Below are 13,179 nucleotides of genomic sequence, written 5' to 3'. Positions count from 1 at the left end.
CGAAAAATGTCTCACTATTCCTGCCAGCACGATAGTAGGCCTATCCAACCATCTATACCAGACATCCTGCAAAGTGACTTACTGTATCTCACAGCGCTAGAGAAAGAAGAGTGACTTTAGATAATTATAAATAATGTTGAAGCCTTGGACCAGTCTAAGTTCACCAGAGTAACTAAGAGGTGGACCACTGGACAGATTATATCAGTGTGAAGTGGATATTGTGGGCAGTTCTAGGACAGTTTTTTTTTTTTTTTTTTTTTTGAGAACTTCGGTTTTGTTTTCGTCATATCAACGTTGTACGGTTTCTCGATAATCATTGAAATTTAAATTTAAACATACAATTATTCAGCAGGTGATGGCGATAAACACAGAACTCTCAGGAAATCAGATTACACTGAATAATGATTTCGTTCATCTGTTTTTGGACTCGACATAAGGCAGCGCAGTTCATTAATACGAACCGATCAAGGCGCTATCCAGACAGCCATTGTGGATCATCTCCTTTGGGAACAATATATCTCACTGCTATCTCCTAAATGGATTAATACACTGATAATTCCTGCTTCGTGCCTTTGTAGTCCGCCACAGACGGTACAGTCCAGGGAGAAGTTTCCAATTTATAAGTCTTCATACCGTATACGAGTATTCGTCCTGTGGTACGTAGGTCATAACTCGTATAGTTGTCACATTATAATCCCAATAAGACAAAATTATTGGACTTTAGACAGTGACTGTCACACCATTAGCTTTCTACGCTAGAGACTCGGGTTAGAATCTTCACGAAAGAAAGGTGAATTAAAGGTTGATTAATTAGTTTTTGGGTTTGTTTTATGAGGGTCACTCCAAAAGTAATGTATGTATTTATTTACACTGCAAGTGGGCAAGCACCCGGTGGCAGTGGTATATACAATATTAACAATACACAGTTAAAATGATAAGCAAACATGCATAACATTTTTTTTTAATTTTTTTTATTCTACGCCTTTGCAATTTATGGAGGTCATAAATACATCCTTCCCGCTTGTATTCAAGTCTTGACAATATGCAGCGCGTTAACAACATGGTTGTGGCTGACAAACGCGTAACAGTGAAAGAATTGTCACTCCAAGTTGGAATAGGAGAAGCAAGTGTGTGCAGAATATTGAAAGAGTTGGGATTAAAAAAGGTTTGTACCAGGTGGGTTCCGAGGATGTTGACAGAAGCCCACAAAGAAACCCGAAAAACAGTATGCAGTTAACCTTTGGACCAGTATGAGAATGGTGGAGATGACTTTCTTGCAAGAATTGTGACAAGAGATGAAACATGGCTCCACCATTTTAAACCGGAGACGAAGCAGAAAATGGAGTGGCATCATGCAAATTCATCAAAGGAAAAGAAATTCAAAACTGCGCTTTCTGCAGGAAAAGTTATGGCTACTATGTTTTTCGATTTAGAAGGACTCTTGCTTTTGGACATCATGCCACACGGGACCACCATTAATTCTGACGCGTATGTGACAACTCTCAAGAAACTTTAAGCTCTACTGACTCGTGTTCGACCATATCGGGAGAAGAAGGATGTTCTACTATTGCAAGACAACGCACAGCCACATGTCAGTCACAAGACCATAGACAAGATCAGAAAACTTGGATGGACAACACTGAAACATCCGCCTTACAGTCCTGATCTGGAAACATGCGATTACCATCTCTTTGGTAAATAGAAGGAATCCCTTCGCGCAGCGAGGTTTGAAGATGACTCTCTCTTGCACGCTGCTAAAGAGTGGCTCAGACATGTTGTTACAGACTTTTACCGTGCAGGTATACAGGCCCTCGTTCCAAGTGGCGTAAGTCAGTTGAAAGGGACGGGAATTATGTGGAAAAGTGACATTTTGTTCCTAAAGGATGTATCTACATTCTATGAAAATAGCAAAGCTGTAGGATAAAAATGTAATTTTTAAGTAAATGTTGAGCACTGCTGTTGGAGTGACCCTTGTATCACGTTGATTAAAATTTCCCTTCATTCCACCAGTACTCCATAATTATACTATTACCAGTTTACCATTGAACAAAAAAAAAAAACTTTCGGCACAAATAAGGAGCATTTGAGCAAATAAAATTGCGAAATAGAGACATATGAATAATACTTACAAACCCATGTTTTGTTTACTGTCTACGTGAAAGCAATTGACAAAGTTTTAAGAAAGATACTATAGAAATGTGGAGAAAAGGGTATCCAGCGCATTTAGTAAACACATACGGCCCATATAAGAACACCAAAATTGTATTAAGCCAAATAGACTGGAAGAAGTTACTAATCTCCGAATACAAAAAGCATGCCCATTCTCCCCCACTTTATTTAATATTTATATTGATGCAGCTTTAACCATTGGCAAAATGAGCTAATTTAATTAAAAGAAAACTTATTACCAGAATGGCCTGCCACAAGTTACAAAGTATACCTAACAAAATGTAATAATTTTAAGCAATAAAAGCATATAAACATGAATTTAGAGTGCATTTAACAAAAATATAAATATTTATTTAGACGCAGCAATAGCCGAATGGCAAGCGCAGTTGAAGTATGATTTTAAAGTAGGATCGATGATTTTAAATACTATTCTATTTGCCGATGACCAAGTAGTCTTTGCTGATAAGGAGGACAAACTGCAGCTAGCTCTCTTTCAGCTAAACAAAACAATTTCCAAGTACAATCTAAATATTTCTCATGAAAAAACGAAGGTCATGGCCTTTATTGGGAAATATCAGATACGTTCCAAAATTATCCTCAACAATATGGTATTAGAACAGGTGTGACATTTTAATTATTTGGGGTGTGATATATCTTTCGATGAGGAGAGAGATCTCAAACAAAAGGTGCATAAATTTCAAAGTATATGTGGCACCATAAAATGAACATTAAAAAACAAAACACAAGAGACACGGTTTTAAATTTTTATAAAACAATGGCAGTACCAGTATTGACTTATGGAGCAGAGACTTGGGCCATGAACAGAAGTGATAAAAGAATAATAGAGACAGCTGAAATGAGATTCTTAAGATATGTCGCTGGCTGTACTCTTAGAGATTACATTAGAAGTGAAGATATAAGAGCACACCTGAATATTTTTTGTTTGAATAAGAGAATTGAAGAAAATCAAGTTCAGTGGAAGGAACATATATCCCGGATGCCGGATGAAAGATTAGTAAAACAGGTTCTGCAATATCGCCCAACAGGGGTGCGTGATATTGGCAGACCTAGGCGTCGTTGGGAAGACAACTTCTGAGACGAAACAGGCCAAATGGCCTATCTTATTGTTGTTGTTGTTGATGATGATGATGATGATGATGATGATGATGATGATGATAAATAATGGACTGTTGTTACATAAATTATATTTCAAAATCTGAATACATGACTTCCGGATCATGAGGGTATTTTCTTTGCAGATTGTTATCGATAAATTAAATTGTCTACAAAAATTAATATATGTGTGTATATATATATATATATATATATACTGTGTATATATATATCCACTCTGTATATTTTTTTTATAATTCCCCGGGTTCCAATGAATATGTCTGTAATTTAAATTGTCTCCAGAAGATCATTTTTAAAGAAGTTAGATGTAGGTTCATAAGTTTATTTCTTCTCGTTGTCTACTTCCAAAGACTGATAATTGCAGTCTCAAATCCTATGGTGGTATCCAAGATGTATCCTGTCTTCCTATTGCGGCCAATAGTGATTAGGCCTATGTCTATGACTCTCACTCGAAGCGACATAGTGGACTTCAGCTGTAGGTTGCTGTTGTTCATCTTGATGGCAGATGCTATTTTGCTCATTATTCCTCATTAGTGCTCAGTGGCAACTTTAGTTGTCGTTTGTTTTAAAAAATAGCAATAAACATAATATTAGGTTGGTACTATTTTTTTTGTGACGGAAGCTCCTCAAGACATATGTTTCCGTCATCTCAGGTACAATTCTTCATTCAAAATCAATTGTTTTGGAGTTAAGACACAAAACTCTGTAGTGATTTTGAGTGGTCTACATACATGAAACTAAAATATAATTATTACTATTGTTAAATCTTACTTTATCATTTCTAAATCTCACTAAAACACATTTCAGAATGTTTAATTATTATTTAAAGCTAGTTTATGACAATGGTTTTTTGTGGTATATCCTATACAGTAGTGTTATGAAATCATTAGTTGCCAGTCAGCACTACAGTATGCAGAAGTGTGCGCATTTTGTTCCATATATTGTAATATGATAATTTATTCACTGTGAGTCAGATTTTAAACGCCATAAAAATGATCTCTCTAGACCTCAGTGGCTATTTTAGCATATTCCGATGCCGATAGAACTTTTTAGTATTTTTCTCATTACATGGACGATGCATATATCAGGTAGACCTATATGTGAAAAAAATATCGAAAAGTAAAACGAAAATAATTCTGCGCACTAATGGGTTAATATTCTCCAATGTGAATAACCCTATTTCAGCACACGTGGGTCCTTCTTATTAAATGATGCTTGTTGTTTCGGAGGAGCTCTCCATAGTGACACAAGTCAAGGACATGAGGGAGATAAGGTTCTAAATAATTTTCGCGAACGAGCAACTTCCGAAAAAAAGCTCATAAGAATAACATACAAATTACAAGAAATCGATCGACACTATAACTTGCAAATGTGTACAGGAGAATCCAAAGTCATGACCTTTGAGGAAAACTTTCCAATTAGATCTAAGACAGCCCTGAATAATGAGATAATCGAACAGGTCAATAGTTTTAACTATTTAGGCTGCTTGATTTGTTAAGAACTAGAAAGTAAAAGACCAATAAAATTGCAACATACGTGCAGGACTACCCAAAGAATATTAAAAAAAATAAACAAGAAAGAATACGATGGTCAGATTTCATAAGATATTAGCTGTACCACTCCTTATACGGAGTATACTGTATGACTGCGAAAACTGGGTCTCAACAAAACAGCTGAAATATGAACAGCAACTGCAGAAATGCGATTCCTTAGATGCATATCTGAGTAGATACTAAGATACCACATACCCAACGACACAATATGTGAATAATTAAACATATATAAATTAGAAGAAAAAATTAACAGTATTAAAATGGCAATAGTTTCAATATATAGAAAGGATGGAACCATCTAGATCAGCTATGGGGACTATCAGCAAAGTAGGGAGGGAACGTTCCTACTCACCCCACATTCGTTTGATTGACAGTCGAGGGGTAACGCAGTTGTTTTGCTAAGTCAAGTGCAGTGGTGGATTCGACACACCTTGCGCATCAGTAATTTCTCCGCTGTTATTTCTTGTTTCAAAATCTTTACAGTATTTTGTTTATAGGAAGTACACGTACCATACAATAATTATGACGGCCACTTACTGTGATTAGGCAAATTATATGTTTTTCAATTGTATAACCATTCCTTTATCATGTGCACGAACAATTCTTGAACTGCCTTGTGATCGACATAATAAATTGTTTCTTTTTAAAAACAATAAAGAAAAAAGCAAAGCTCCATTTTCATTTAACTGCACAATATATTAAAAGATACAATGCTCAACATAATAAATTGTTTCTTTTTAAAACCAATAAAATAACTAAGCACCATTGTCATTTAACTTGAAAACATATTAAACAAAATATAATGATCAACAAAATCAATTGTTTCTTTTTATAAATACTAAAGAAAGTAAAACTAAGCTCCACTGTCATTTAATTTTAAAACATATTAAACAAAATATATGAGATATGAATGAAACGAAATACTACTGTAGGCCTACACTGCTGGTTTTCTTTTTCTTTTTTTTTTTTTTTTTGTTGATTGCCCTCGAAATTTCTTGTTATTAACTAAAAAGGATATATTTGGCCATAAAATAGAACAACTCAACCGTAATACTGAAACTAAATGCATGTCTGTGATCCTAGACCTGGAGATACTTTTGGTCATATTCATTTTGAAAAGAAAAACAGCTCACAACAGTAAGTTGAGCCAAACATAGATACCATACGCGTTGCAAATGTGCGCAGATTAGGGAATTGCTCCTCTGGTAGGTATTTAAAGAGATCTAATCCATTTTTTCCTAAACACTTTAGCGGCGTGCTCTTTTGCATCTCTATAGTGGCTCTGATGCTTGGGTAACATCAAATACAAATGGATTATTGAACAGACACATCTCCATGTCCATTGCAGTTACTTCTGAAAATCTTTCTTGGAAAGAGAACGCATCAAGTAGGCCTAATATGCACTCAAAGTTTTAAATAAGTTCAGTTCCAGATACTTAAAAAAATAATAAGTATCTAAATCCTAAAAATATCATAAACATATCTTGTTTTGTATATTTCCACAAATATTACGAAAATGGCTTTTAAAATTGTAAATAAATACTTGTAAGATCACCGAAGTCCGCTTTATGCTTCCGATCGAAGTGGCGTTTAATATTGAAGCGTTTTATGTGCGTAATTTTAAACCTACATATTAAGCAACAGACTTATTCTTTTTGTAAATAACAAAAAAATCTTTCTGCCACTCTTCCTGAAACTGACGTCCCGAGATCGAAGCCATACCCGCCACTGAATGAAGCGTGTCTAGAGAAGCACCAGGCGGAGGAGAGAGTCGGTGGAGTGAGGTAAGGCGGCTTTGAATGTATTGGCCCTTCGGAGCCATTTTTCCCCATGGTTGATCTAGATTCACAGAACACGTTTTACAATATCGACCACAAGCCCTCCGCTCAATAGGACGTCCCGGAGCCCGATGAGAAGATATTTTTTCGTGGAACAGACTATATAGCCTAACCTTACAGTGGAAGAAGAAGAGGAGATATTGTAGGATTACAGAATGGCCGAGAGAGAGAGAGAGAGAGAGAGAGAGAGAGAGAGATATTTAATTTCGAAAGTTAGTGAATTTTACGCTAAACTTGAGTAATTATTTATTGCAGCGTCTTTAAATTATATTATATTCGGAGACAACAATATGGTGTAGTGATAATGGAGCGGTGGTCGAAAAAAATGAAAGATGAATTCGTAGTACTCCGAGAAAACTTTCATAACTATTACTTTGTCTATCATAATTCGGAGGATGTTTCTTAGGTGGAACCACGATCCCTTTGCACAAGAAATCGGTAGCTGATTGAGGTATAGCTGCGATCCTGAATATATGATTAATTTATAACTGTCAATGCTAATAAATTCCATATTTGGTGTTATTTTTTATAATTTCTTTGCTCTTTTACATTGAGATTTTTATATTTCACACGACCTAGATGCTACGCGACACACTGTAGAACTTCCATGATAAGGGGTTAGGTTAGGACGACACCGCGATAACACACGGCATCACACAATTTAAAATGATCATGGATTAAAATTTCGACTTGGACGAGAGAAAGTCAATTTTATCTGAATGACTCTCATCCAGGGATAGAACGTACAACTCTTTCAAAGAAATCCAAATTATTTTATCATCCTTAAAAATTAATTTGAAGTAGGCCGAGTTTTAAATCCATAACTTTGGATAAAGTAGCGTTCACTTACGTAATACCGAACAAAATGAGTAATTCGGATTTGAAATCAAGTCCCTCATATCTCTAACTCAGTTGTGGAGAGCGCCACCCTCGATGCTAAGTCAGAATTAGGAGTTCGCTTGCATGCCTTGACCTCATGGGGAATAGAGAATACGAACAAAAGACTGGCTTGTTCGTCTTGAAGGCGAGAAAGATTAGAACTTCAGCTGCTGAAGTTTGTGACACGAACTGAGGGAGGGATAATAGTATCTACCCAACTGTACACTTTTATGTCTGATTTAGGATAGGATATATTATATAATATGTTTTGTTGTGCCATTTTAATTTTAAAATGTGTGTTCTTTTAGAGAGTAGTGGATATAATCATAGGTGGGGGGGGGGGAGTGAAACCTACAAAGTAGGACTTGTTTTAGGTACAAAGCACGTACGGTCAGAAGACCCGTGCATTGGATTTTAGAGAAAATTATGATAATATAAAAATCTGTATGTATAATATTACTCAATAAATCCATCTATCTATCTTAAAAAAGAAACTCAGTTGTAATTTACAAGATTTAACAATAAAATGAAAGCGTGGTTGAAATCGGTCCGCTTTTAAAATGTCTGTAATTTCTTGTTTGGTTTTCCACGTATTCCGCACGACTGTCTTCCGATAGATAGTAAAATTTAGCTAATATGGGCTATTCCATATGACATCGATCAGTAAAAAACCTCGCATTTTTTTAAACTCTAATTTTTTCCCTATTTATACAAGGTGCTGAGGAGAGTGCATTTGCAAAAATATACTATCGAAAGTCAAACGGTTTTCGTATTGTTGAGCGACAAATTTAGCGTATTTTAGAAAAACAAGCCTCTTTCAGCGCTCAGAACTCTGGAACCATTTACTGCAGGACATTGAACGAGAGCTCATTTTGAAGCTGACATTTGGTAGGTTATGATAAGAAGTAATCCTTATTTTTATTATATACAGAGAGACAGATAATCTGATTTTACTTACTTTTAGGCTTTTTGTCCATTTGTAAAAATGTAAACAAAATATTTAGAAAAAAAACTTGCATTATTAAGAGGGATTCGGCATTGTTTGCTTAGTGTCACGGCAATAAGCTTCGGAGGTATTAAATAAATTATATTCACACGCCTAGACTTGAAAGGCGCAACACAGCAAGCACTGGCCGAGAGATGAAGATAAGCGAGCTTTGAGCGTCATTTTACTCCTGTGTTTATGAAAACCTGTGCTAAAGCTAGCCCAGCTATGCGATAATAGACGAAATATAACGTGTTTATGTCTCCTGGCCTTGCTTGCCTAGGCTAGCTCCCGCCTCACAGTCAGCTGGTTACTTCACGCGCGTACTATTTATTTTCTTTATTTGATTTTTCAATACTTTCTTATTAACGTTGCACCAGTAAAAAATACGTGTTTATTTGTATTTTCAATGCGGAATCTAACCATATAGTTTAAAAATATTTTTTCGTGGGCAAAGGTGTCTTAATTAAGAAAAATCTAAATTTCTCCATTTCCATAAAAAGTAAGAAAAACTGTTTACATGTCAATTCAAACTTTAACTTTTCAGCATCAAAATAAACCATGATTTTGATCATTGGATGAAAGGGTTTCGGAGCCACAACACTTTAAAGTTGCTAATTTTATGAAAATACGATAAATTAAAATATTTTTAACTTAAACACTATGTAGTTCTGATGCCTCAAAGTTTGCATAAAGCATTGTATCACAGTTGTCTACGGACAGAAAAAGTTTCATTGTATTTAAAAATTGCAAGGTCAATTTTCTCTATATTTCGGTCGATTTGAGATGGAATAGCCCATATGTACGTCCAAAATGTAATATATATTCAAAATTTTCTGTAATATATTAAAGAAAGTGATAAACTGTTACTCGAGTTTCCAGATTACCAGCATGGATTACTTGCGACACTTCATTGGTGCTCTTCATATACAGTCTTCATTTCTTCTAACTTTTGAAATGATAAGTCGACAGCACATGGTGTTTGAGCGTAGGCCTATTGCTTAGCTACTAGCCGCGCCGATACAGATCCCAGAGTTCAGGCTAAAGGCGGGTTTCATCACTTTGTCATTGTGTTTCCCATTGTTCCCACTGGCATCTTTAATTTTTTTTTTCGACCTCCTTATATGAATATGGTAACGAAAAGTAATTTTGTGTGTAGAGATGACTTCGTTTATTTTTCTTTATCTGCTGACCGAAGAAGTTCTATTCACAGAGGCTAATATTAAAAGAGAAAACACAAAATGTATCGTCATTTAGGGAAGTCTCTGTGGACGCTTTTGCACAAATGGCGCCTTTGATTTTCACTACACACTTCTAAATTGTTCGTGATCATACTGTGATCTGATAGTCTAGACCAGTGATGTCAAAGCAAGCGCATTTTTCTGACCTTGACGTTGTGCGCGGGCAGCAAGCACTAAGTATGGAAAGAGGAAGGGTTATTTTTATATGACTTATTTCTGTTTAATATTATCTATATCGTCTGTAAAACAAAAGTACTAACACTGATTTCTTAATAGCTATTGCACTTGTGTTTTAAATGTTAATAACATAATAGAGAGTTAAGAAGGTATATTCACTTAAATTCCATAGTAGTATAATATTATACTGTATTAAGTGGATGAAACACATCATTCATAAAGAAAGTGATATTCCAAAGAAAGAGATTGAGTATGAGATGATAAGTTGGAATTTATATTGATGGTATCTTTAGCCTTACAAAAGTAATCAATAAACTAATCAAAACAATATTACAGTACAAAGCAAAGTTACCTAGGCACTGTATCTGTTTTAAGTGTAACTAATATTACATAACAAAACACTTATCGCATTATGTTTTTAAGGTGATATTTGTGAGCAACTTCCTATCATCAGAATATTAAACTATTTTCTCGAAATCTGCTGTAGCTATAGAGCTGACATTTTTACAACACATGGGCACGTATCTTTTGCTTATGATGTAACAGTAGTTGCTTTGTTAATTCATTTCCTTACAAACAATTTCTATGCGAATATTTTCAAAAATTTCAGTACACTATCTTCAGTAATACGTATATACGGTATATTAGATTTACGAAAACATTCTGTAAGGCTACTAAATAAATAGGCCTATACATGAAAATTTCACTTTTCTATACGAAAAGTTGAGAAAATATTTCTTTTGAATAAAAAAATCAACTTGTGAAAAATGATCATTAAAATTAAAACTTACATTCTTATAATGCACTTATACTTCTCAGGAAAATCTAAAAATCAACATGGATACAGTTTTAATAAGTTCTCTTCCCTTTATCTATTGAATCAGTGGTGGCCATCCCTGAATATAGCTCGACCAAGCGGCATATACAACCTCTTTCGTCTGTCTCCTTTCCGCTGTAAAGCGCTCAGGCTCTCCTGGGCTCTGAAGCGCTCGCTTGCTCCTGTGGGCATCAATTGACATGCCTGCTCTAGACATTTTAAAAGTTCGAAATGACATAGCCTAATCAACTTCAGGTCACAGAATAGTTACGAAGCGTTCTGTAAGAGTTTATAATCAGCCGAATATTTCCGTGGCTATAAACAATAGTAATATACGTTACAACAGCGGTATGTTGACGTTTTCATGGTCGAGGAAAAGATTGAAAAAGCGAAACGTAGTTGAGCTTTTTTAATTTCCGAGAACATGAAAACAAACATACCGCTCGTGTATCGTACATTATTTTGTGCGAAGATCGTTTATTACATACCTGAAAGACGAATTTCTAATTAGTTGCAATGAAATCTCCATGTTGTTTCTGTTTAATGACGCCAACTTCGGAAAACCAAAATATCTTGTTGCTGTAAAATGTTTTCTGTGTTTACTATACTCCAGCAGGCCGTGATATACGTCTGTCTTTTATTTTCCCCCAGTCTATAAATGCGAACTTAAAACAAACGATAAGGTTATGTAATGATTTATTTTTCATTTTAATATTTTAACAATATTATTTATATAACATATTGCAGTAATAACATCGGCATCTGGAATCTCGTTGATTTTTTCACGGCTTCCTTAATGTTACTTGTATCAGGAATGCACTAAGTTTCGTGGAGTAGTAGACTTTACTTAATTTTTGCAAATATTTAAAAACAATAATTAACATTGCAATTTAGGTGAAATTGCAGTGGTAAGTTTCCAATTTATAATTATTACTATGTTAAACGTCTCTAAAAATAATATGTTAAAAGCCTAAAGCAGTAAAATGAATGCCGCGCTTAAGCGGTAAGAAGAGGGAAATTGTTATGTGTGTTACGTTGGGAATACTGAATGTGGTATTTCACACTTACCGCGTATTGGTTCTGTACGGAAAACAAGCAAATACGCACGATCTCGCACAAAATTAGTTACAACCAGGGTTGGCAACTTAAATTACATAATTTAAATCACACGTAATTTACGTCGCGTAGAAAAATTAATATTTTACACGATTTTATACGCGGTGTAATAAGTTATTTTCATAGGAGTAAATTAATAAGTTACTGTGCTCGAAGACGTTGAGTTGCTGTGGTTTTAATTATCGAGCTATAAAATGTACATTTTACGCAGTTTTTATTTTCAAGTTTTGTGAGAATAAAACCAAGATCGTCATATCGCTATGCAATGGTGTTCCTGCATACATGTCGCCTTCGGCTTTTATTTTTAATACAGGATTTTAATAACTTCAAGATAACTGAGTTCGTGAACTATTTCTTCATTTCTTTTGAGATCTAAAAGGCTGTATACAGCAGTTCTTTTCAGAAATTTCATTTCAGCGACTGTCATCTTGGATTCGTATGGTACATGCTTCACTACCAAAATAGAGACTGGGTCTTGTCAAAACTTTATGGGTCGATTTCTAAAACGAAGTCTAGACCACGACCATGGTTTTAAACTGCGTTTGGAATTATAAAACGAGGTCTTTTTCATTTTTCTGAGCCATGGCTCGAAACCATGGTCTGAAGCGTAGACCACGGCTGGGGTAGGTTTAAAACCACGACTTCACGTATACAAGATGGAGGAAGTAGATCATCTGGATGACAATGAAAGGAAAATTTATGACTACGAGTATAAATCTCGAATTAGAGTGATGAGAGACAAGAATAATCCTTTGTAACTATATAACGATGATAATTTCAGGCGAATATTTCGAAGGAATCAACCCAAAATTTAGCAAGAATGCTAAATACTGTAATAATCTGCAACGAAATGCAAGAGGCGCCAGGTTGACAAGTTTTTTTACACCTTCTTCTTGCTTTGAGGGAAGTAAGATATAATATTTTATATTAATTACACCTTTATGTCTATGGGCCGTATTCATAGACATTTTTAGCGCGGGCTTTTGGTGGATTATCAGCGTTTTTCGTATTCATAAACCAGTGTTAGCGATAGGATATGATTTCAATTCTGTACTAGTAACCAGTGGATAGCCGGGGCTAGCTTAGTACGCTCGTAGCGCGTGCTGCGAAATGTCTATGAATAGCACCCTATAAGACGATATAACTTAATTGTTAGTCTTTACAGTAGTTTTGGACATTTTATTTAATACTCGAATATGATGTGGGTCTACAAGAATATGTATGAAGCAAAGGTGATATCTTCTTCTAATTTTAAGTTTTATGCTACTGA

This window comes from Periplaneta americana, chromosome 16 (genome assembly GCF_040183065.1).
Source record: "Periplaneta americana isolate PAMFEO1 chromosome 16, P.americana_PAMFEO1_priV1, whole genome shotgun sequence".
Lineage (NCBI taxonomy): Eukaryota > Metazoa > Arthropoda > Insecta > Blattodea > Blattidae > Periplaneta > Periplaneta americana.
The sequence above is the reverse complement of the archived record's forward strand: the minus strand, read 5'-3'. Positions refer to the sequence as shown.